Here is a 25,258-nt window from a genome sequence, read left to right as displayed (position 1 = left end):
CCTAAATACCCTGCGGGTGTGGTCAGCGCTCGGCAGGCTGGGCGCAACACTTCCAACTCAATATTACATTTATCAGGATCAGATTTCTCAAATTTCAGTCACTCACCCATCAACCTTTCCATTTTATGTGTCCACTAACATATTTAAAATCTATTTAATTCTTCTCTTTACATGTCTTACTGTTTGAAAAGTCAAAGATATTCATGGGAGATGATACACAATTGTTATTGGATTGTGTTGGGAACTACAGTTCACTGATAACAAGTGATAGTTTGCTCAAACTTTTAGGCAAGTATAAATATAAATACAGAATCATTAAGTAGATGTGTTCATGTATGATTGAACATTGCCTCTTATTGTAAAAGTGATAGAGATCCTCTGTTGATAGGGCAGAAAATTATGGTTCAAAAAACAAAATCATTGACATTCCTAGCTCGTAGTGGGAACTTAAACACAACTTAATTTTCTTCTTTCCCTTGCTTTACTTTTCAGACAGTGTTTATGAACATCACCAAATAGACGATAGGGATGGTGTTGACTTCTTCTAGAAGAGTTTATCATCCCATTGCTGGCCACAAAGTGCTGAGGGTAAAATGAAGACTGAGTAGATGGAGTTGAAAACGGGGCTCAAGGCCTGATTTCTCATCATAAGGTAAATCATTTAAGAACCCTAAGCCTGTTTTTGTCATGTGGAAGATGATGATGGTGATTGTTATTACCTCAAAGAATTTCGATGGGAATGCAAACAATACCAAGTGGAAAAGTCGCTGCTTAACTGATAACATTTCTGTTTTGATGTACATATATCATGTAGCATGTATGTGTTGGTATGTGTATTCCTGAAACAGCTTGTGCTCAGCAGAGTTGAGCATTAAAAATAACTGTTTTTTTTTTGCAAAGCCCAGTTTGGGGCAGACCATACAACCTGTTAAAAAACCATGGCCACAATGCTAAGATAAAACTGAAAGAATTAGAAAGACCTGTTGAATTAGAATGAGCAAATACATCTGCACTTACATGTTACAGCTAATAAAGAATTATCCTTTGAAGCTGGCAAAATCGGCTTGACAGAGGCTGAGAAAGGATGAGGCTCCTGAGTGAGACAGAGAATATGCTCAAAGACAAGAGACACTGCACAGTAAGCTCTTCTAAGATTTATTATCATTGCTGGGGGGGGGGGAGCTCTTATACTGCTGCCATCCCATTGGTCATCAGCCTTGCAGTAACCCTGTCTTGCTGTAACTTGGGTTACAGTACCATGCATTAGAGCAGTGCGGGCCACATTCACCTTGTTTGTTTACCTTCTTTCAGGCCTCCACAATCTTCTGAACTTCATTGTCAGGATAGGCGATCAATCCCAGAGGTAGTAGTCAGTAAGAGATGTATTTGTGCCCCTGTCCTTCCTTCCCTTCTTCGCCTGATCAGGTTCTGTCCTCTCCTCCTTTGCTTTAGGGCTCCTCTTTTTTACCAGCCTGTGAGCTCCTTGAACAAGGTGCCTAATGATCATCTTTGTGCTCTAAGGATTCAGCATAAGGTCCCTAGAGCAGAAGTGTTACATTGCAGTTGAACTTCCAGTAGCCAAGGCAAACCTCTGGACCCTTTGAGGTAGCACCAGGGTTCGTCTCCAGGCAAGCTGAAGATTGGAAGCTTTCAGGGACAGTGTATGACTCCACTGTATCTCTAGGGATGCATCTGTCTCTTTCAAGTATGGCAAGATAGATCATGGGGTCTCCATCCTTCTTCAACCAGGAGAGTCAAACAAGCAGCCTTCTTCTTCCCTCCCTCCCTCCTTCCCTCTCTCCCTCCCTCCATTCCTCCCTCTGTCCCTCTTTCCCTCCCTTCTTTCCTTCCTCCATCCCTCTGTACCTTTTTTCCTTACCTCCCAACAACTGCCCACTGAACACTGCTCCATGACAGACTTTGACAAGGCCCCGAGGATGGAGTGGTGTACAGTAGGCATGTAGCTTCCATATTTTTTATGGTTTATGTGCTAGTTTCTGTCCCTAGGTTGCTGGGAAGGGATTTCTGTCTGTATCCTTTACTCCGTGTACAGACTTGAGCCAGTACCTCTCTGTGTCCCAACCCCTTATCTATAAAGGAGGCTCATGGGAGAATCTATTTCAGATTGTGAATGTTCAGCAAGTTTCTGTGTCCATATGATACTAGCTGACATAGCAAATACCTAACAAATATGAAAGGTAATTGCCAGTGTTATAGTTGCTACGCAGAAGTAAGAAATCAACCAATCAGCATAGATCACAATAGTAAATAAATGCTATGGGTAGAAATATCTGGGCAGGAAGTACGTATGATGTGATTATGTTGAATATGTAAACAGTATCTGATGGGAGTTATTGAACCTGTAGCTCTGGGAGATCTCCAAATACCCATCTGGTCCTGAAGATGAACAATGAGGACCGTCTTAAGGGAAAGCATCAAGGAAGGGTTACGATGTAATACATAAAACAGACGGAGAAGAGGTAGCATGAGCCGGAAGAGAGATGGGGACCAATCCCAGGCAAGAAAAGAGGCCCCATCAGTGACCAGATGTTGAGCACTTTTCTCTGTGGAGTCTGCACTTGGCCAATACTGCTAAAGGAATTTTGTTCTTCAATATCTGTTCCAGTGTCACTGGAGACCCTGTTGGATTTTTTTTTCCATTACTGCATGGGCACTGGCTCTTCTCATATCTGGAGGACTCAGAACTCCACACAAGACATTTTTAGAACCCCTTCTGCCATGCCTGCTAAATCCCTGTGCCACTGAATCCCCTGCGTGATTAGATTTCTTGTTGCTGGTGGTGATGTGGTGTTGGTGACTTCTTTGTTGTGTTTCTTATTTCCAATGATATAAATCTAGAAATCTAATGAACAATGATTTCTAGGTACCGTGGTCCCTATCCCTGCGTCTAAATGAGCATTTGATGTCAGAAACTAAAGCATGGATAACCTTGGGTACTTCATCTTACGTGCGGTTTGGTTTGTAGACATTCATCCCAACTGAGCAAGGAGCATGTGCTCTAGTGACGAGTAGTAAGGTCACTTTAAGTCTCAGTTTCTTCATCATGGAGCCTCGGCCAGATCACTTGTCTTTACCAGTATTATGGTAAAAGTGGGTTCAACTTTATTGTCTAATATTAATAGTTTCAGCCTCACTCTATGACAGAAAAGGGTAAAGGGACAACTATCAGCTGGGGATTTTATTACCATGCTCCCTGTGAAGGGATCCCAAACTGATAAACACTGTTCTCTGGTCCTTTCTTGGTCTGAAGGTCTCAGGATCCCAAGATGGTTTTTCTTTCTCTCTTGTCATTTCCCACTGGCCAATATACGTGTGCCTAGAGTCTATATGGCCCAGTCCTTGGTCAGACCGCGTATTAACCCTTTAGTGTTGCTGTGTAGAATGTCTGTCCTCCTCCCGTTGGCTTCCCCTCCACCTACAGACCTTCTCAGAGCTCTCCTTTCAAGGGACCTTAACTGTGTTTACATGGCTCCACTCTGAAGGGCTTCCTCATCTTCTAGGCTGTGTAGTTCTGAAACAGACAGTACTCACTAGTAAACTCATCTGCTGCCACACTGACTTGGGATAATCCTGGGTCATTTGTGAGACTCCTCATCCTCCACATGGTTTTACTAGACTAGGTTCTGAGCCGAGTAGGTTCTTACCAACCACCCACTGCTGCGTTGCTTGGGTTTGTGTCCGTAGGAATACCAAGGGCAATTATTTATAACATTAGCTTCCTCAGATCAAGGAGTACTTCTGAAGATTCTTTTTGAATTTAGTACTCCAGATTTTTTTCTGACAACCACTTGTATTAGTACTCTCTCTTCAGTGAGCCAAAGAAAAAAGAGACTGGGCTGCCCAGCTCTTGAGTTTTTGTAGTTCCACGCCAGCCTGGTGTAGGCTGGGACAAGGATGATGAGGGAGGTGGTAGTGATGATAGTATTGATGATAAAGATAGCAATAATCGTCCTGTGAGAATACTATTATCCCCATTTTACAGATAAGAAAACTTAAGGCTCAGAACACTGTGGTAACTCCCTCTGCCACACAGGGAGGACTTAGCAAAGGCAGGATTTACGTCTGCCACGTGACTCAAAGGCAGAACTCCTTCCCTACTCAACTGCACTCCGCCACTCCCCTGGTGGATGCGCAGGGTCAGGAGCTTCCTGAGAACAACAGGTCTGTCAAGTTCTGCAGGGCTGAGCTGTTTATCATTGTGGAGGATACTCATCACTGCACTAATTACATTAATTGCTGCCCACTCTGAGGCCAGGTGGGTGGCTTAACAACACCTAGCAACGTGGGTAATGATGCCTGGGCCTGCCTTTATGCAGAAAACATCTGACTTTTTTTTTTTCAACTCCTTCCTGTGATGGCCAAAGACGGTAATTATAGGTTGGATTGGTTGGAAGCTAGATGCTCTACCATGTAGGGGAAAGGTCAAACCTATGAACTTTGCTCTTCTTCAGACTCTTTACTGGAAGCAGGGAGGCAGGATGAAGGTTTCCGAAGCATCTGTTGTAATTTCCTGCTTGCACAGGAGCAGGTACTCTCTTTCTCTCCATCTGTTGGAGAGAACCTGGTCAGCTGCTTGGGATCAGAGAGCTAGCGGGGAAGAGGAGACAGGCTTAGGAACTAGGAACTCGCAGAGGGACACACTGAATACGAACACCATAACACCCCTTACTGGAACACTGATCTTTCTGGCACCCAAGTGGAGCTGAGTAAGTAGTAGCAGGGTCTTGCAAGACACCAGGAAGAGTGTTGTGTGGCATTCTCCAGCCCTCAAAGATGAGGGCTTGAGATCTCAGCTCCCCTGCCTGCTTTCCTGAGCTTATAAGTGTACTAAACACAAATTAAGTTAGATGTAAGTCAGAATGTTTTCTCGTTGATATGTTAGGTAATTTAAAGACAAGTTTTACATATTTGTTGAGAAGAGACAGGTGGCTTTGGTAATTCGTCCTAATTGAGTAAGTGACTTAACTTCCACAGAAAGCAGAGGATAATTTGGGAAGTCACTGGCTTTGGAATGCTGTGCATTTGTGTACTTTATGGGTGTGTCCATATCATATGTGTGGGTATATATGTCAACGAGTTTATTCTCTGTGTGTGAGTTCTTTTAAAAGTCTTAGAGCGGGTAAATGACCTGGCTCCCATTGTAACTCCTGTGAGGGCTTGGATTTGAATGTTCCCTGAAAGCCATGTCCCATACCAAAACCTCTAACTGTGAGTCTCCTTCAGACTGACTTGCCTCAACCTTGCTTACAACAGACTAAAAACCTACCACCTTTCTGTGAGTGAGGTTTAAGGTATATTCCACTAACTCTTCGAACAAGTACGTTACATAACAATATAGGGAGGCAAAGATATTTAGAGATAGACTAGGGTTTGAATCTTGGCATCACTTTTTATTAACTGTTTTGCCCTAGACAAGTCATTTAATCTCTCTGGGCATTGATTCTTCTCACTTCTAAAAATAGGGATAATAACAGTTCTGACCTGATGGTATTCCTACAGGCTAGGAGGTCTCTGAAAGCAGGAACCATGTTTACCTGCTGCTTTGTCCCCAGCCAGAATGAGGTTTGAGCTGAGCAGCCTTTGGACTCAAAATAATACTTCCATTCTTAATCTAATACTCCCCAGTTGGCTGTGCAACCCGGGAGAAATTAATATTCCTGTAGAATTTTCATTCCTATAACATAGAGCTTTGTTATGCTTCCTTGAAACGCTTGCTTTATCACACAGGGGCTTGAATGAGGGGGCAGAGGAGGTGGCTGGCCCAGCTTCTCCCAAGGTCTAGTCTCCATCCTACAGTGTTTCTTTCAAGAACAGCTGATTGAATTTCCACTTTCCAAACACATCCTTTGCTCTCACCTGCCGTTCCCCCTTTTCCAGTTCTTTCTTTCCTGTCCCACATTTTCCCGTCTTCCCCTCTTGTTTGGCTCTGCTGTGACTGAGTTCTCCCGTCTGGACCAACACCTGCCCCTGGATGCTCAGCAGCTTCCTCGCTAGCCTTGCTTTCCTCAGTCCCTCCTCCCACAACCCTGGGCAGATCTGTCACCCTAGGCTGCTTCCGGCAGAGGCTGCCGCCTCAACACTTGCCTGTTGGCTGGCTACCTGAGTGTTCCGGAAAACTCTCTAACCTTAAGATGGCTGAATAGTAGAGACTGAAAAGGCAACATCAGTATTAACATGTGAAAGAAGCTGATTAACAGAAGAACTGAACACCCTTTTCTGCCTGGGCTCCAGACAATGAACAGAGCAGGCTCAAGAAATACATTTGCATGGGCCTAGTAAACAAGCACCGGCCAGGTAGGCCCAGCTCACTAGCCAGTCCCCTTTTCTTACTAGATCATCCTATTTCTGTTTCTAATCAGGTGTCCCATATCTAATTCCTTGCCGTAAGACACGGGAACCTGGATGCAGAATCACATCTGCGCCGCTGAGACCGTGCCCAGCTGCGGGCTCCCTCTGGATGCCCCCTCACCGAGGGCTCCAGCTGTGACCGGAAGTGTCCAGTCCACTCCTGGTATGGGGCTTTGCACCTGTAGTTCCTTCTTCCTTCTGAGACTGTTGACTGGCACTCTGACTTCCTCAAGCCTCAGCTCACAGGCGGCCTACTCAGAAAGCCCTCCTCCACGATTTATGGGAAATGCCACCACAGTCCCCCCAGTCCCTCCATGTTGCTGTCTTTCTTCTCACCTCTGTGTGATACAGTATGCATTTATTCATTTTTTACTTTTTCTTTTTTTCAGTAGTGGGGGTTGATGCCAGAGCCTCATACATGCTAAGCCAGTGTGATTCACTTATTTTTAATTCTCTCTCTCTCTCTCTCTCTGTCTCTCTCTCTGTCTGTCTCTCTCTCTCTCTGTGTCTCTCTCTCAGCATATGAATTTACAAACACAGGTTGTGTGTGCCTTCTGCAGACCATGGCACATAGTAGGCACTCACTGAATACACACTGAGGCTTGAATGTGTGCAACCCCTTATGAAGTGGTAGGGAGGGGACTACAGGGTGCTATAGGCAGTTCCAGGCCTTACATGACCCACTGAGCAAATGGCTACTGGCAAGGCCTTATGTGAAAGTCCTACTGTGTGCAAAATAGGTGCGGGTCAAGACCACGAACAGCACAGTTTGTCCCTGTGGCTCCTATAACAAATGACTATAATGTATTTTTTTGGCACCATTCTAGATGCTAGAATGTCTAAAACTAAGGTCTTAGAAGGGCTGTGTTCCCTTGGGGTCCCCATTTTTGGGGGGTTGCTTAATTTATAACAGCATAACTTCAAACTGTCTTCACTGCATCCCAAACCTGCCTCTCATTTCTCTAATAAGAACACATCAGTGAATAGAAAGTTCACCGTGAACCCAAATGATCACATCTTAAAATCTTTAATTCTTTCTGCAAGGACCCTGCTTCCAAATTAGGTCCCGTTTATAAGGACTGGAGCTTAGGACCTGGCCACACTGTTTAAAGACACAATTTAACTTATCACAATGTCTTCCAGGAACTTTTTAATTCGAGAATGGGACAGACACAGCTTAGCAATCAGTGTTCCAAGCAAGAGTAAGGCAAATCCTTATGGCCCTGGGTAAAGAGATTATTCACTAAGTTTGGGTCAGGAAACATCCACGGAGCCCCTGCTGGGAAGCAGAAATGAGAAAATGCAATCCCTGCCCTCAAAGAATTCGTGGGCCCATGAGAGGAACAGAAAAATAGATCTGCCCATGTAACACTGAAGGGCTGTGGTGGAGGTAGGTTAAGTTCCTGGGAAATGAACAGGCAGGGCTGCTACCTTGGAAGAGAAGTAAGGAGAGCAGGCTGGAGGGAGGGGCCAGAGAGAGCTTCTCAGAGGGGGTGTTGTCTCAGCTAAGGCCTCTAGACTGAGAGAATGGGAAACAGCTAGGCTGAAAGGCAGAAGGGTCCTATGAAGGAGGAAGGAGCAGAGGATGATGAACCTGGCCCTGTGGATTCCAAACATAGACTTGGAAAGGGGAGCTGCCGACAGACAGAAGCTCTATCGGGGTGACACTGGGGAGCCATGGGAAGACCTCGGGAAGAGATGGTGCAGGGTCTGCATGTTAAAATAAAAAGTGGAGAAATCCTGTGGAGAACCGTGATTTCCTAGGAGCTTTTCAGATCCTATTTGTGATTCGTTTTTAAAGAGTCTAACCTACGTGCAGAAAAGCGCCCAAGACACAGGAGCACACCAGGATGGACAACTGCAAAGGAAGCCTGCCTGTGTGCGCAGTGAGGACAGCCGGGAGCGTGTGAGCAGTGGTGGAGGAGGCAGGGACCGAATCCTGGAAGCTCTGCAGCACGGGTCTACCCACAAGTCCTTGCAAGTGTGTGTAAAAGGAGAGGGTGGGGGCTGGTACTGGTCTAGAGCCCTCAGGTATCTACCCTGGGGTGGAAAAAATGAGGATTCTATCTGTGTGACCGTGGCGAATTGCTCCATTCTGCTCTCTCAGCCTCTTTCTCCTCAACTGGCTAGCTATAGACTCACCATCCTCCTCCTTTCTTGTGCTCAGAGCCCAGGTGGCTGCGGGGATGGGATGAGAATGTATTTATGGTTTAGGGTTAGGGCCCAACTCAGGACGGCATAGAGGCAAAAGTAGTAGCTGGGGGTTGGCTCCAGACTCTCTGGGAGCTGGATCTCCCTCCATACAGAAGACTGGGGAATTGGAGAAGAGAGGCTTGAGCGCTCTCTCTCTCTCTCTCTCTCTCTCTCTCTCTCTCTCTCTCTCTCTCTGTCTCTCTCCCTTCTTTTCCTCCCTCCCTCCCTCTCTCCTTCCTTCCTTCTTTTTTTCTTCCTGATTGTTTCTTTTGACTCTTAAAACCATGGTTCTTTTGTCTAATTGGAGGACCTGAAGCAATCTGTAGGACATGAATGGTTTATTTGATATTTAGGTCTCCAGCATCAGACACATGCCCTAGTTACTATAATAAACACGGTGATCAAAAGCAACAGGGAGGAGGGATTTATTTTAGGAGTTGTTCTCAACCTGTGGGTTGTGACCCTTCAGTGGGTAGAACGACCCTTTCACAGGGGTTACCTGAGGCCATTCTTAAATGCAGCTATTTACATTATGATTCATAACAGAAAATTATAGTTATGAAGTAACAACAAAAATAATTTTATAGTTGCGGGTCACTACAATATGAGGAACTGTATTAAAAGGTCACAGCATTAGGAAGGTTGAGAACCACTGACTTAGAGGTTATAGTTCTGTAGCGAGGGAAGTCAGGGCTGGAACTCAAGGCAGGAACTGAAGCAGAGACCATGGAGAAGCACTTCTTCTTGGCTTGCTTCCTCTGGCCGCTCAGTTATATTTCATTGTAACCCTGGCCTACCTGACCAGGGAGGGTGCTACCCACGATGGGTTGGGCCCTCCCATATTAATCAAAAACAAGGACATGTCCTCACAGACATGCCCACAGACCAGTCTGATGAAGCCTCCTCAACAGAGGTTTCTCTTGCCAGCCAGCTGACTGTACTGTCAAGTTGCTGAAAACTAACCAACCAACATAACACACATTTGCTGAGGACAGCATGCATCAGCGCACCCCTGTACACAGTGTCACCCCACTCCTGCACAGTAGTTACCGTGTGGTAGTGCCTGCCCCTGTGTGACTTCTAGGTGACTATAACTGTATTTCAGGGGATTCTCTTCATCTCAGGTGGCAGAAGACTTTCCAAGGCTCTGGGAGAGTATCAGTAGCTCAGAGTACAATGACAGGCATGACACACGAGCTAAAATAGTGGTTAAGTAAATAAACCAAGGCAAGGACCTTTAGGCAGAGAGTTGGTAGCAGTTCCTTGGAGTCCCGGAAGATTGCAGGAGCTTCCGAAAAGGCTACGTGTAATTGCCAAACTGTTTTGTTTGGTGAGGCATCTGCGGATGACAGGATCTGTCCCTACATGCCTGGTTCTCAAGAGGGTCACTCACTGGAACAGGGATGGCCTCCCATGCCATGTTCGTTCCCAGGCTGGAGCAGGTGTAGATGCTGGGACTCGAGGGGAAAGGAGCGGCCAGGGAATAATACCAGTGTTGGTTAGCATCTCGTCACACACTGAGGACCCTTAGAAGTTGCGGAGTGCCCCTTCCTCTCATCAGAGGGGCTCTGGGCGTCTTGAGGAGTGTACAGCTGGGAGCGCTGGCCTCCAAGCTGTGGTCAGGCAACTCACTGGTGGAAGCTGGTCTTCTAAGATGGAAACGGGGATAGAATATTGGGCAAAGCATTGCATTTCCCTGAACCAGTTTTCCACCTGCTAACCACATTCTCATGGTAGATGCCACAGTGGATCTGATGTGTCACAGACATCTCTGCTAGTTTTAAGCATTGTAAACCTACTATGTAGTATTTGTAACTCAAATCTGGGGTCCCTGGGTACTGTGTCTGTCTGTGTATATCACTTTCTTTCGAAATGACTTGAAACCTCATGCTCGTTAGGATAGGACTTCTGAGGGCCTGGATCTGTTTGGGTCAAGCTGGTATCTCTGGTGCCTACCTAGAACTGATGGTCCAGTAAGCACGTTGGCTTAGTAAGCCAATATCGGCCTCTGGCATGTGTTACACCCCCGTGGATCTCATTGGCTGCTGTGGCCCCTTACATCCTGTCTACTTTCTTCCTGGGACTTAAAGTTGAGCACAGAGCATGGAAGTCGCCTGAGGATCCTCAAATATTTGCTGGGTGGCCCTCGGAGCTATAGCCCTAGTACCTGCCATGGTCCAGCTGGCTGATTAGCTGGTGGCTAGTTCTCTTGGGAACCAGAACAATCCTCAGGCTCATTGAGTAATCAGCTTCCTTTTCCAGCCTGGGGCAAGAGTTGGCACAGGGAAAGTGAAGAAACCTGTTTGGGGCTGCCGTGGGGTGGGCGTGGGCAAGGCCCTACCCGGAACTCTGTAGCAGGACCAGTTTCCATTGCTTCCGAACCGGATGCGGGGTTGTGATCTGGGCGGAGACCAAAGAATTGCGCCCGGGGGGTGCACCTGTAAGTCCTTCTGAACGACGTTTGCCAAGGGTAGGGACAGGACCAGCGTCTCTGGGTCAGCAGTCACTGGGCGCGCAACTTCCGGTTGCTAAATCGGCCGAGCGGGTGGGGCCAGTAAGTTGTGTTAGAGTGGAGCCGCAGGTGAATGACCCTGCCGCGGGGCGTGTGTGTTCCTGCGTGTGTAGGGTTGTGGGGGTGGCGGGGTGGCGACGGTGATGCCCAGAGACACTGCCACCGCATACATCGGCTCTGGCGCCTCTCTGGGCAGCGCCATTGGGTAGGAAAAGGTGGAGACAGTAATTTGGACCCAAGCTACTCCATCTGCCTGATTTTCGTATTCTTGGGCAAGTGATTTAGCCTATCTGGCACTGCGCTTTGCCAGCTGAAAAACCGGAATGAAGCAATGCATGAGATAACAGCATAACTACCGAAGCAGTACTAGTAGGTGCTCAATAAAACGAGGTTCCCTTCTAACAGGCTTGCACCCCCTGCCCTGCCCTGCCCTACGGTCGTGCCCACAGGCAGAGCACACAGACAGAAAGTTACGGGAAGCAGGTGGCTTGGCCTGGAGACAATTCAAGAGCCATTTTAGCCTCGGGTTGCTTGTCTAGCCAGCAGGATGGGGCGTGCGGGCGGGTCCCTAAGGTCGAATTTCGGTCGGGTTTCTGTGATCCTGGGAGGGAGTTTCAGTGCATTCTTTCACGTACTTACTCGCAGATTCTTATCAGGCTGTTTCTCTTTACCTCCCCCAGTGGCCCTCCAGCGTTTCATCCATACAAGGCCAGTTTCCACCCTGGCTCCCTATGTAAACAAAGTCTGGGCTTTTCAGCAGCAGGTCCCCACAGGTCTAGCCCTCTGTGCCAGCCACGCAGGAGGTAGAGCCAGAGTCTGTCTCCATGACTCCAGCTCCTGCACTGCTACCAAGTTCCTACGGGTGCCCCAAATGCCTGAGTGAGACATTCTAACTCAGTGTGTCTGATTACAGAGCTCAAGCTGTTCTTCCACCTTGTGCACTATCAATGACATTGCGAAAGTACTACCTGTGGTAGGGAGTAGGGGTAAAATTGGCCCATGATGATTAAGAGATGGACGAGAGCCAGAATGGACCCTCCACGCTCCAACGGGTGGGTCAAATGAGGACTGACCCGTCCTGTAAGCCGCCGACTGATCCTCCTGTGTGACAGTCTAGTCCTCAAGTCACAATTATGCAGTCTTATTAAAACAGTATGAAGAACACTGTAAAACTCAGTTTAGCTGAAAATAGGAGATACAAAAAAAATCCTGGCAGTCTCTACTCTTTCCTCTGCTCCATAAATATACTTGATGCCCTGTGGAGTTCTCCCAACCCAGGCCTGGCCCCACCTGCTGAGAGGAGCGAAGATTTCAGACTCTCTTCCCAGGTACTTTGGGAGGCAGGAGAGACTGGCATTGAGCAACCAGAGCAGCTGAGGCTAAGTGCTGTGGGTTTAGATGGTGGGCAACAGGCCTTCTCCAGAAAGTTCCCTCTGTGGGAACCTGCCTGCTTCCCCCTCCTCGGTGTGTGTGTGTGTGTGTGTGTGTGTGTGTGTGAACGCGCGCCTGTGCGTGCATATCTCAGTCTCAGGGTTCAGGTCCCTGCTCCTTGCTAGTTAAATACAGCATAGCTCAGAGTCCGAGTCTTGTGGCCAGTCTCAGGGAGCAAGGAAGGGCCCGTCTGCTCTTCAGCCTCTATAAGACAGTCACCAGCTCTATGGTCTTGAGAACATTACTGGGTCTCCCTCAGTCTTGATTTCTGCATCTTTAAATTGGGGGTTGGCAACACTTACCTCATATAATTGTTTTGAAAACTGAATATATACATATCTATAAAGCCTGGGACATTTAAAAAACAATTAACGATGTGTTCTGTTTCACTTGTTATTGTTAGGCAGGTCTAAGTAGGACTCTCAGGCCAATTAAGAACCGGATGACCCTGCCAGGTGCACTTTCTGCAGACACTGGGTGGTGGTGAGGATAAGGTGAGCTCAACCATCTGGCAGGTTCGCGAGCAGTGTGCACAGGATGGAAACCATTGTCTGAACTCTTTCCGCTAACCAGCTCATTTATTTGTACAATTGCAGTATGAGAGAGGTCTTACTAACATTCTATTTCACTAGGGGACATGGAGGCACGGAGAGGTTAAGTGACTTGTGTAAGGGCATGTTGCTAGGAAGGATGATATCCTGCTGCCCACAGGCTATGAGGCGCTGAATAAGGAGATGGGGGTGCAGCCAGTAGAGGCACAATTTGGAGTTACCTCCTCAACAAACACAGGGACTTCTTATCCAGGTTTCAGTGAGTCTTATACTGTAACACGATCAACATAAGGCACTTTGTACACAGTAGATACTCAAGAATGCTAGTCTCTCTGCCTTTATGTTTTGCTTACTTGGAGAATGGCGATGTCTCTGGATGGTGTGCTTGGTCTAGTGGGGTTGTCCAAACCAAGCCTCAGCTCTTTACTGCTCTGTACCTAGCGAACTCCTAAGAAATAGGCTGAACTGGCTCATGTTCAGGCCTTTCATACTAACTGCCTCGAAGACAGTTCTCACTGTGGGTCCCAGAACTAAGGATGATTCACTGTATTTACCTCACAATTATTTCCCAAACAGCCTATGTTAACATCAGAGGGCCAGAGCTCTCCCTTTCCTTTCCTCCCTTTTGGAGGGAGTCCTGTTCTAATTCTTGTGGCCAGAGCTAGGAAACAGTAGGCTGTAGGTTCAGAAGGGATATCAATCTTGGCCAAGCTTTCTCAGTCTCCTGATAACCCAAGCTGCCCTAGATAAACACCTCACAGCCACTTTTAATGAGTTTCAAATTCCAAATAAACATTGTCCTTCAAGCGAGTTGAAGCAAAGACGCAACAGTTGCAGTGTTTTCTCTTTAACCACAGCCCCTCAGAGCCTGTAGGCGCTGTCCTCCATCCTTGCTGAGAGCATGCCAAGGGAGAGTGTACTTCTTTCCACATTCCTCCCAGCCTCTTGCTCCTTAGGGGGTGAAGCCAGAGAGGATGGGATTGGTGACACAGTCAGTTTTTGAACTTGGGTTTGTCCCACACCACCTGGGGTAGCCTTTACCACAACATCTGTTTATCTGGCACCTGGTCACTGTTATGTTCTACTAGTATAGGAACCACACCTGAATCTGACTCTGTCACGTCTGCGTCCCAGAGAGTTTGTCATCATTCCATGACTTTGCCCAGGTTGCTCCCCTGCTTGGAGCACCTTCTCTTCCTCCTCCACAGGTTTCTTAGTCAGCTGGACTCATCAGAAAACTCTGAGTCTGTATCCAAATGAGGAAGATGGATTCTCTTGCTGTGGAAGGCCATTTCTCAAGCTTGCTAACACTTTAAAGGTTGCTTACAAATCTCTCTTTGTTGCCGGTGACAGCCGTAGGTCTCTCTACACGCACACATATTATTCCCCTTCAGCTACCCCCACTCCACGTTCCCTCCCACTTCCCCCACTACACACACTCCATACCCTTCACATCCCACACCCCGCCAGCAGCACACATTCACACTTCCCTACACACCACATGTCACACACACCACATCTCGTATGTCAAGCACCCCACACCATATATGCCACACGCCGCCATGCCCTGCCACACACTGACTATGGCGTATTATTTGATTTTACTTTTCCATGTTTTGTCGTGGTGATCGGGGTCTTACCATGTAGCTCTGGTTAGCCTTGAACTTGATATGTAACTCATGGTGCCCTCAAAACATCACACCCTCTGTCTTTGACCTCCAGGCTTTTGGCCACTATACATAGCCAGATTGTTTTAATGGCTTGAGCCTTCAGCCAGGCTCTATGTTCTTAAGGGTAGCTGTCCTTTGTTGAAGCCCTAGAGAATTATTGCTGGCTTCTGAGATCCTCAGTAACTACCGGTCTCCCCAGCTCCAAGCACTCTTTCTTGTAACCCCTTCTCCAGAAAGCTTTGATCTTGTAAATGCAAGGCTGAAGAAGACACGTTTTTTATTCTTTGTTTCTTAGCAGAAACAGACAGAGTCCCTGCAAACATTCATACCATGGATTTAGCAGGGAAGCAGACAGACCAAGGACGACCTTCTGTGGACTTCACTTTCTTCGGGGGGGGGGGGGGAGAAACACAATAGATGACGAAGAACTGGATGTAGCAACTCACATAGCAATAACACATCAGCAGAAAGACCATAAGGAGATGGGTAGCGAGAGGAGCCATTTGGACGATGACCTCAGGATAGGCCCTTTGAGGAGGTGGCCTTTGCGGTTGAGTGCAGTTGCGAAGATGGGCTGAAGATTGGGAGGAAGAACATTAGAAGTAGATAGGGACAGCAAGCGTAAAGACTGTGACATGGGGACACACTGGACATGTGGCAGCAACAACAACAAGATGGCTGAGGTGACTGCATAGGCAGGGGCAGGAACAGCCACACACACCATTCCCACCCTAATCTGAAAAGTGTAACACAGAGCTCGGCTGCGGTCACCTGAGTGTGGCACCACTTCAAAGTAAGTCCCCCACTGTAGGCTCAGGGAGACAAGACAACTGCTTGTCTTCCAGAACAACAGCTGGCACAGGCCAGTGAAGATACCCACCGAGTACCCTCTACTCCTAACAGCAAAACAAACCCCAGGTCAGGGAGAGGGATCAGCAGGTAAAAGTGCTTGACACCAAGCCTGTTGACCTGAGTTCAAGTCCCAGGTCCCATGTGGAGCAAAGAGAGAGCCAGCTCCTAAAAGCTGTCCTCTGAACTCCACACATGTGCTGTGGCACACACGCTCTCCCCCATCCCCATAAAACAGCTGCAATTTTAGAAAGAAATGCAAATTTTTAAAGAAGAATCCCATGAAAACCTGGGTGAGGCATGACATCTGATAGGCTCAGCCTAGTCAAGGGGCCAGGCTGGAAGTCCGTGTGTCTCTGACTGCAGTGTTCAGCAGCTATTGTTATCCTATAACAAGCATGGGGTTCCAGGCAGGAAGAAGATAGTGCCTTTAGAGGTTTGCCACCTCTTGCCTTTGAGGGAGGATAGCTATGTCCCCAGAGGGCAGGCTAGCAGCCTGAAGCCTGAGGGGCCTGGGTTCTCCCTCTCTGCACACCTCTGCAAAACTGGATGGGCTTCCATGAGCTCCTTCTCTGCTCTCTGCCTCACTTCCCTCCTAGAACACGGAAGAAGTTCCACAAGCAGGTTCTCCCCACTTTACCGGTCTCTCTGGGACTCTGGCTCTTTCCCCACCCCTGAAGCGATGAACATGAGAACTCCTGCTTTTCAGGATCCACACCGATCATGACCAGATAATGCACATGTTATTCCTGGCTTATACGTCATCCAGTGTTGTCTGCTTAATCCTTGTGCATACAGGGTCCCGTGTGGAACTCTCCAGATCTATCTGCAGCAACTTTACACCTTCCTTTAGAATTGGTGGGGGACTTTAAGGTGGAGGATGAATGGGAGGAGGAGAACATATAATCTGAGGTTTCGTAAGATGTGATAAGCCGGGTGTTTACCCCTAGAACCTGAGCTGAGCAAAGGGGAAGGGAGTTCAAGGTCAGACTGGGCTATGTCGTGAGACCTCGTCTCAAACAACAATCAAAACAATCTATGATAGAGGTAGAGCTGATTATCTACTTTTTATTGGCAAAGCGTCTGAGATCGTTGTGCCGTCTCCCCCATTTCTTCCTCCTTTCCTCTGTCCTTCTCTTTTTTCCTTGGTTTTGAAACAGCGTCTCAATCTGTAGTCTAGACTAGCACAGGAACTTAGGCCGAACTGTGTGTTTTTGTCTGGCAGAGACTCTCTTTAATAGCCAAGTATGACCTTGAACTCTTGAACTCCTTCCTGCCTCTGTCTTCCACAGCCACCTCAACTGGTCATCACTTCCACTGGTCAATACATCTTTGGTCCTGTGTTCCCTCCCCATTTTGCTTGCTGCTTCTCCTTTCTTCTTTTCCCTCTCCCATCCCTTCCTTCCTTCTTCCTGTGTGTATCTCATTATGTAGCCCAGGCTGGCCTCAAGCTTGAGCTGTTCCAGCTGCTATCTCTGAAGTGCTGGGATTCCACCGTGCAGCACCACAGCAAGTGAGAACTGCGTTTTAATATGATGATTTGGTGGTGGCATTAACAGGACATCAGAGCTGCTGGAGGGGGTTGGCTTTCATTGGCAGACCACGTCTAGGTGTTTGGCAGCCCTGCTTAAATCTGATGCTGAAAGAATAAGAGCATGATTACCCATCCCCCTTTATCAGAGAGGCTGTTGAGTGCTCCTTCTGAGGCCTGAGTTCTGTCCCTCTCTCTTGTGTCCTCTCTGAATTCCAATTCTTTATCTGTGAGGCAGAGGTCCCACAGTGCCCCGCCTCATTCCTTGGGTTGTGCTCCAGCCACTAGGACACTGGGCACTCACACCTGTCTGTGAAGTGAGCCACATGAGTGCAGGTGACAAGGCCACAGCAGACCACAGCTAACGTGACTTCAGGAAATGGTATCACTTCACTAAAGCTTCTACTTTTCTTCTGGAAGAAGAGATAATCCTGCCCCCTCCAAACAAGCAGACATTCGGGAGCAGGAATGAGAACCATCTTAGAAAGTAATACTGTTTTCTTCTTCTTTGTCTCCTGGCCTTCAGTCTAACTCTTCTCCCCCTAAAAGACCACTGGGGTTCCTCTGGGTACCTACCAGGGTGCTGGGTGCCTCACACGGTTTCTCATGAACACCCCTGCCCTTCCCAGTTTACATGTCTGCATCGTCGCTGGAAATGCCTAGCACGGAGAAACGTGTGTGAGCAACCTCACATCCCCTGTCAGCCTTAGCAGGGTTCCCAGAACAGCGTGTCCACTCAGAACCTGGGGCTGGCACAGACACACATCCTTTTCTGGAGAGCATAGCCTCGAGGCAGGAGGAACTCAGGGTGACTCAGCTTCACGGGTGACCAAGAGCCTGTGAAGTAAAACAGACCAGCGCTCCAGCAGGGCTGCCTTCGGATCCCAGGAAGGAAGGGGCGGCTGGAGAACTCACTCCTCAGGCTGGTAATGCCTACCAAATGTTTGCCCTCCTGCTGAGACCTTAGCACAGTGGGCAGGGAGGTTAGACATTTCAGCCTGGGTTACACGGGAGACAGCAGAGTAGGGATTTGAGCAGAGGCTTCTGACTTAGATGCCCTCGTTCTTCCCACACGTCAGGAAAGAAATGTCCTTTCCCCAACCCCCACTTCCCGTGACACTGCAGAGTTCCCTCTGTGTGATTAAAACAAAACAAAACCTGACCCATTGAAATTTTTTTTTTTTTTCACTTTTGAGAGTTTAGAACAGATAATACCCCCAGGTCCTTTTACCAGCTGCACTCAGGTGGAATGTTCCTCTCCTCCCACCCATTGTTTGGGACTGGCTCATAGACAGGAAATGTACAAGGGTGGGCAGGGGGTCCTAGGGGTACAGGGATGTGCAGAGGTGTGCATGGGTGACAAGAGTAAACAGACAACACTTGCCTCCTGGCAGGGCAACAGATTGGCTGCTAGCAGACTCGTTTCCGTGGATCTGTCCAGCACCCGAGTCAGAGCTACCATCTACCCTGCTTTGGGGGTCAAGGGTTGGGAACGCCACTGTTAGGGAACATTCAGAGGAGATGTGGCCCGGCAGGAAGCACAGGGCCATGCCAAACAGGAAAGAGGAGGGCGAGCCTGTTAGGCACCGAAACGTCACCAGGATGCATGCCAAGGCTGGGCGGGCTGAAATACTGGGGCAGAGCCGCTGGGCACATGACTCTGTTGAAAGCCTCCCAGGGAATGACTTCTAATCCCTGCCTTAGTGAAGGATTTGAGGAAGGCTCCAGCCTGCCGACTGCTGGGCTGGGCCATGGGGGGGAATCCTGTGCTGGCCCTGTCCTGGCACACAGCCACAAGGACACTTCTCAGGGAAAGCCTTTGGCCCAATAAGTCTGTTTTCTCTTTTCTTTGGAAACTGGGATTTGGAATCTGCTCAGGGGAAAAAATGTAACCTACAAACAAATAGCCCTGGCCATCTGTGCCTCCCTTGGAGCCAGGTCAAGGCCAGGGAGAGCTCAGCGGCTCTGGACTCTCTAGGTGCCGGTCAACCCCTCTAGTCAGTCTCCGGCTGCCCTAAAATAATGTCTCCTCTCCATACCCCTCCCCCAGTGGTGCTCTTGCCCCAAGTCTTTGCATAGTAAATGCTCAACAAATGTTGCCTAATATCTTTATTAATTTCCTCAGTTCTGTCATAGCCTTCACAGCAGATATGATTTGTCTCATGCAGTTATCGCGTGACAAGTTTGTGGGCTTCTTGAGGGCAGGGATTGTGTGTTCATTCTCCAGTGTCTTCAAGCACATGTTTATCCAGAGGAAATTCCATGGGTGGCAATCTGGTCATTCAAGTTGGTGATGAAATGCACAGACTTCCGTCTAGAGTTCCTAAAGCAGTTTGGAGTCACTGTAGCCTGAAGAATAGAGACGAGGGCAGGACACAGAAGATCTTAGCTTACTTCTGTTTCAACCCTCTGCTAGTTTCCTTAGAAAGATTAATCTTTTTTGAACCCTAACTACCTACTTTCCAAAATGCAGATAATGGTCTTGTTTGTCTTCTTCACAGGTCTGCTGTGGGCATCAGTGAGCGTGCACACAGGGGATGCTTAGTTGGCATCTGTCTTAGCTGTGTGCTGATTATTCTATGAGTCCCCTTGGAGGCCACTGCCATCACTCCCACTGTGATTTAAACAGGAATGTCCCTCATTGGCTCTCACATTGGAGCGCTTGGTTTCCAGCTGGTGGTGCTGTTTGGAAAGGTCACGGAGCCTTGAGGAGGTGGTGTCTTGTTGGAGTCACAAGGGTGAGCCTGGAGGTGGAGTCCTGTCTGTGCTCTGGATTCTGACTGTAGATCAGTGTGACTATCTGCCCTGAGTTCCTGCTGCCATGCCTTCCCTGCTGTGATGGACTGTGAGCCAGAAGACACTCTTCATCCTTAAGTAGCTGCTGCCACAGCAATGCGAAAAATAAATCTACAACTGTTAAACTTGTCAGAACAGGAGCTGTGGGTGCCGTAGTGGGTAGACAGGTCAGCCTGACTTTTTTTTTTTTTCTGTTTCCTGTGATCCAAATGTGGTATAGGACAATTCTGTATTCTGTTAATTGTGTTTTAAATAAATACTGATTGGCCAGTAGCCAGACAGGAAGTATAGGCGGGACAACCAGACAGGAAGTAGAGGTGGGGCAATGAAAACAGGAGTATTCAGAGAAGAAAGAAGTTCTTCCCACAGTCCTGTCCAGACACCTAAGAAAAAAGATGTAACCTACCCAGCTGAAAAAGGTACTAAGCCATGTGGCTAATATAGAAAAAAATAATGGGTTAATATAAGTTACAAGAGGACTACTGAGAACTCAAGAACAATGGTAGTGGGTTTTTGATCCTACTGCACATACTGGCTTTGTGGGAGCCTAGGCAGTTTGGATGCTCACCTTACTAGACCTGGATGGAGATGGGTGGTCTTTGGACTTCCCACAGAGCAGGGAACCCTGATTGCTCTTCGGGCTGAGGAGGGAGGGGGACTTGATTGGGGGAGAGGGAGGGAAATGGGAGGTGGTGGCAGGGAAGAGGCAGAAATTATAAATAAATAAATAAATAAATAGAGTTAATAAGAAGCCTGAGCTAATGAGCCAATCAGTTTATAACTTATGTAGACCTCTGTGTGATTTCTTTGGGATTTACCAGCTAGTCAGGACAAAAACCCCCAACAAGCAGGCCCTCATGTTACACAAATGTGTATTTCTTAAATTTGGGGATAGTCACATCATGCTTCTCAGGGGTGAGGGGTTGACTTTAACCTTTGAGAGTTTGTTTTGACTGTGCCACTTTCCAGCTTTACTCCTGACCTAATATTTCGGAGTCCACTTTCATAGGTGTCCCATAAAATGTGACCTCAAACACTTACAGTTTGCTATTGCATGATTAAAGAAGGGAGAAGCCAGGGGTTATCTGAAGGTGTCGAAAGAAGTATGAGACACAGTCTTAACTCTGAAGGAGTTTACACTATGGCTTACTAGCCACAGCAGAATTCTAGACTGGTAGGCAAAGCGCATGATATAATAAGGATGGTCTGTGAAGACTCTACAGGGAAATGGGCTTTGTATTCAGCCTTACAAAACACTGATGCTTGTGCTGGAGTCCTGGGAGGTCGGTGCCACTGGGCCCTGCTGATAATAAAGGTATGGGTGGAACTGCAGTATTTTTTTTTTAGTTTCTGAGCATAATACATTTATGTATTCATTATATCTGAGCATTCAGACATTTTAGCAATGCAAGCATTTTAAAAAAAATATCTGAATCCCTCAAACTGTTGACATTCTGGGATTGCTGACTTCATGATAAGAATGTGTGTGTGCATGCGTGTATGTGTGTGTGCATGTGTTTCATCAGCCATGATATATTTTACCTAAAAGATGCCATCGAGAAAGCTATTTGCCAAAAATTTTTAAATTTTATAGCTTCTGCATAATGATAACAAGTTCTTAGGTCAGTTAGGTCAAGGTACAATGTGAGCTAATACGTTAATAGTAATTCAGAAAAGAGTGATACAAAAACATGCAATTATAAACCATTTAATAAACTGAAAATAAAGGTACTTGATATGAAGGCAGAACACAGGCATAGTCGTAGTCAAAAGTTAAAAGTCAATTCCTAGTGTTTGTGTTCACACCTAAAAATTAGAATGAATGAGATGTAAGCAACTAAATATCTAACCAACGAATCTGGAAAACAAGATGCAAAGGAACATCAAGACAAGCTAAAAAACAAAACAAAAAAATGTACAAGGTTGAAAAGCTACCTTAAAAAGGACTAAAATCATAGAATTCAGAGAAAATGTATAGGAAAACAAAATAGAATCCTCTAGAAAACTCGCTCAACAACCAGGGGGCAGGAGGAGGGAGCAAGCAAGCATCAAATAGCTGGTGTCTGAAAAGGCTGCAAAATCCCAGCTCCTTACCACTCTCGGTCACTGAACTGATGCTGTGTATCACACATTTGTGTTTCTATTTCCTCTAACGATCAAACTGAGGATCCAAGAACCGAGGTTACTTTTGATGCCATTCAACCGGTGAGCAGTAAAATCAGTTTTTGAAGCCATGTCTCCTAAGTTAGTTGTGTATTTCCTCAATAATCACACAGCATTCTTTAGGGATGAGTGTAAAAGAGGAAGAATAGATAAGCGGCATTCCCGTGCCGACCTATGAGAGGTTGTAACAAGTCGCCACAAGCCAGAAGACTTAACAACCACGAACTCCGTTCCCACAGTTCTGGGGATTAAAAGTCTGAAATCAAGGAATCAGCAGCCACGCTGTCTGTGAAGGCCACAAGGGGGAAGCGGTCCTCGTTCCCAACAAGGTTGTAGCGGTGGCTGGGATTCCTCGCCAGTTCTCAGAGTTCTGTGCGTTCTCATCTCTGCCTCCATCATTGCATCGTCTCTTCCTACAATAGTTCATCTTCACTTTCAGCCTGACGGGATTTAGAATCACCGATGTGTCTCTCTGAGAGTGTCCCCAGGAAGATTCGCCCACCCAAGGTACCTCCTATGGGCTGGGATTCTGGAACTAACTGCAGGTATTTCTTTTTTCTTTTCTTTCTTTCTTTCTTTCTTTCTTTCTTTTTTTTTTTTTTTGGTTTTTTCGAGACAGGGTTTCTCTGTGGTTTTGGAGCCTGTCCTGCAACTAGCTCTTGTAGACCAGGCTGGTCTCGAACTCACAGAGATCCGCCTGCCTCTGCCTCCTGAGTGCTGGGATTAAAGGCGTGCGCCACCACCGCCCGGCTAGGTATTTCTTAATCTGGGTTCTTGGGCAGATGTCCTGACTAGACACCTCACAGTCCTGCTGCCATGCCTTCCCCGCCCTGATGGACTGTGTGTTTTCTTAAACTGACCAAAAGAAATGCTTTCTTCAAGTTGTTAATGTCAGGCATTTGTCAGAGCAGCGCGAAAGGTCACTTAAGCTACTCCCCGCGTCTTCATGTTGTCTCTCCTCTGCCTTAGCCTCCACGGTTTTCTCCACTCGCAAGACGGATTAGTGCCCTCATACTAGAGAGCCTTCGCTCACATCTGGAATAGCTATTTCTGTAATATTATATTCTGACTTTCCAGGTGGCTATATATTTTAGAGAGATACTATTTAACCCCAAGTTAACTAAAAATAAATGTCTTTACTTCTTGTGTTTTCAACAATCTTCATTCTGCATCCACCTAGGGAATCTGTGTACTGTGCTTAAAGTGGCAACACATTCATACGTGTGCTCGTGCACGCGCGCGCGCACACACACACACACACGATCACTGGTCATATAGTTAAGCATTTACTCAAGAAGCAAGAGGGTGGAGGGCTAGTTCTACACTACTGTTCAGATCAGGCAATTTTCAAGGGAAGGGAAGTAGAACAAACTTAGAGGGCAGTGAGCAAGATCTCAAAATCTAAATACCCTGGCCACCATTGAAGGGACTGGTAGAAGAGGCAGGGAAGAAGAAAGTTATGTACACATTTTTTCAATACTTGAAGGACCGCTAGCTGTCTGAGTCTGGGTTTGGCTTTCTATGTCCCTAGTTAGAAAGAACACAATCGATTAGTAGAAACTACAACTACTTTTTATTTATTTATAATTAATTAATTATTAATTTATGTTTTGGGGACTGCTGTTCATTTAACCCAGAATCTTGCTCACAGAGGCAAGCACTGTACCACTGCTCACTTGCAGCCCAGAGGTTTCCATTTCAACTATGTTAATGGAAGATCCTTACTAACTAGGAATGCCTAAGGTGTTAATAGAATTGGATTAGGCGGCCCTGATTCCCGCAAGTGCGCAGTTGTTTCAAATGCCACAGTTGCTAGAACATAGCAGGAGCTGGAAAGAGCAGGGCAGGGAGGGCTGCTGACGGATTTTATTACTTGCTGACCACACCAAGCCAGTCTCTAGATAGAAATCTCTACCTCAAAGTGGGAAAAACACATACTTTTAAGGCCTTTTGCCCAGACATAATGCTTCTCAATAAAATACAGCAGTTTTCATAAAATCAAGTTAATTTCACAGGAAGCTATTATTCTAGGGTGTAGCAAGCTGAAAAAGTCTTGGGTCCGCAGGATAGTGAAGTAACATTGCATAGATCCCATTAGTCAAAGCTGTTGAGGAACTGCATATGTAGTGGATATCTGAAGAACAGCAGTTGAGGGAGTTGCTTGTAAAACTTTTTGGGTTTTTTGGACTGGTATTGATACTGTTACTGCCCAGTGTGCTGAAGACTGAACCGGTTCTCAAGAAGCAGTAGCTCTGTGCTAAGACCAGGCAAGCGGATAACTTGGTCACATTGATTTTAGAGTTTTACGTTAAATTCTTTAAATTTTACTTTTATTTCTGAGTGTGTATGTATATGCATGATTTGTCTGTATGTATGTGCACCACATATGTGTCTGCTGCCTGCAAAGTCAGAAGATGGTATCAGATTTCTTGGAACTGGAATTAAGGATGGTTGTGAGCCTCCATGTGGGTACTGGGGCTCAAACCCAGGTCTTCTGCAAGAGTAGCCAGTGGACTTAACCACTTAGCCTTAGCTGTATCTCCGGTCCCTGACTTACAGGTGTTTAGAAAGGAAGAAAGGCATAAAAGTAGGAATGTATTCAGTGCTAGAGCGCTTGCCTAGCTTGTGAAAGGTCTGAGATTCAGTTGCCAAACATGGGTCTGATGGCACACACAAGTATCTTGGTGCTTGGGAAGCTGAGGCAGGAGGATTGTCATAGGTTAAAGTCCAGCCTGGGCTACATAATGAGTTCAAATACAGCCTTGGTATGTGACAAGATCTTAAAAAAACAAAAATAAATACATAAATAATTTAAAAGGGAGTATGGGATCCCTGATCCAAAAATAAATACATAAATAATTTAAAAGGGAGTTTGGGATCCCTAAACTTCTTAGGCGTCTGTCCTGCTTAGATTCACGACACCTATTGTTGGCATCGGTCAGACACATGAGCTGATTCATGTTACATCAAAAGGCTCTTGTGCTGAGCCCTGAAGGCTGTGAAACATTTGACCATAAGAGAAAGAAGTGTGTGAGGGCAAGATGGCAAACATAGAGAACCTGGTGCAGTGACTGAAAATATAATGTCTGTGTGCTCTGATCTTTCCTGTGGCTATTAATATATTCCTTGGGGAAAGCCCTTGAAACAATAGGTCTCTTATATCTGCTGTACTCTTTTTTTTATCCTCAAGACC

General features: G+C 46.7%; 1 long non-coding RNA gene across 2 annotated transcripts in view; it reads left to right on the top strand.

Moving 5' to 3' along the window:
• LOC121448149 overlaps window positions 1-20,171 on the top strand; it is a 30,579-nt gene extending 10,408 nt beyond the window's left edge. Inside the window, exons 2-5 of one of the 2 annotated variants that reach the window (XR_005974345.1) lie at window positions 493-652; window positions 1,027-1,138; window positions 6,381-6,532; window positions 8,171-8,263. This is a non-coding gene — a long non-coding RNA (uncharacterized LOC121448149). Of the gene's footprint in view, window positions 1-492; window positions 653-1,026; window positions 1,139-6,380; window positions 6,533-8,170; window positions 8,264-19,607 lie in introns of those variants that run through there. The other variant, XR_005974344.1, reaches the window with a different exon arrangement.
• The last annotated feature ends 5,087 nt before the right edge of the window (window positions 20,172-25,258 follow it).

Source organism: Microtus oregoni, unplaced genomic scaffold, assembly GCF_018167655.1.
Source record: "Microtus oregoni isolate MIOR12 unplaced genomic scaffold, Mior012 000005F_ref0000423, whole genome shotgun sequence".
Classification (NCBI taxonomy): Eukaryota; Metazoa; Chordata; class Mammalia; order Rodentia; family Cricetidae; genus Microtus; species Microtus oregoni.
Note: the sequence above shows the minus strand (reverse complement) of the source record. Positions and strands in the feature narration are given on the sequence as shown.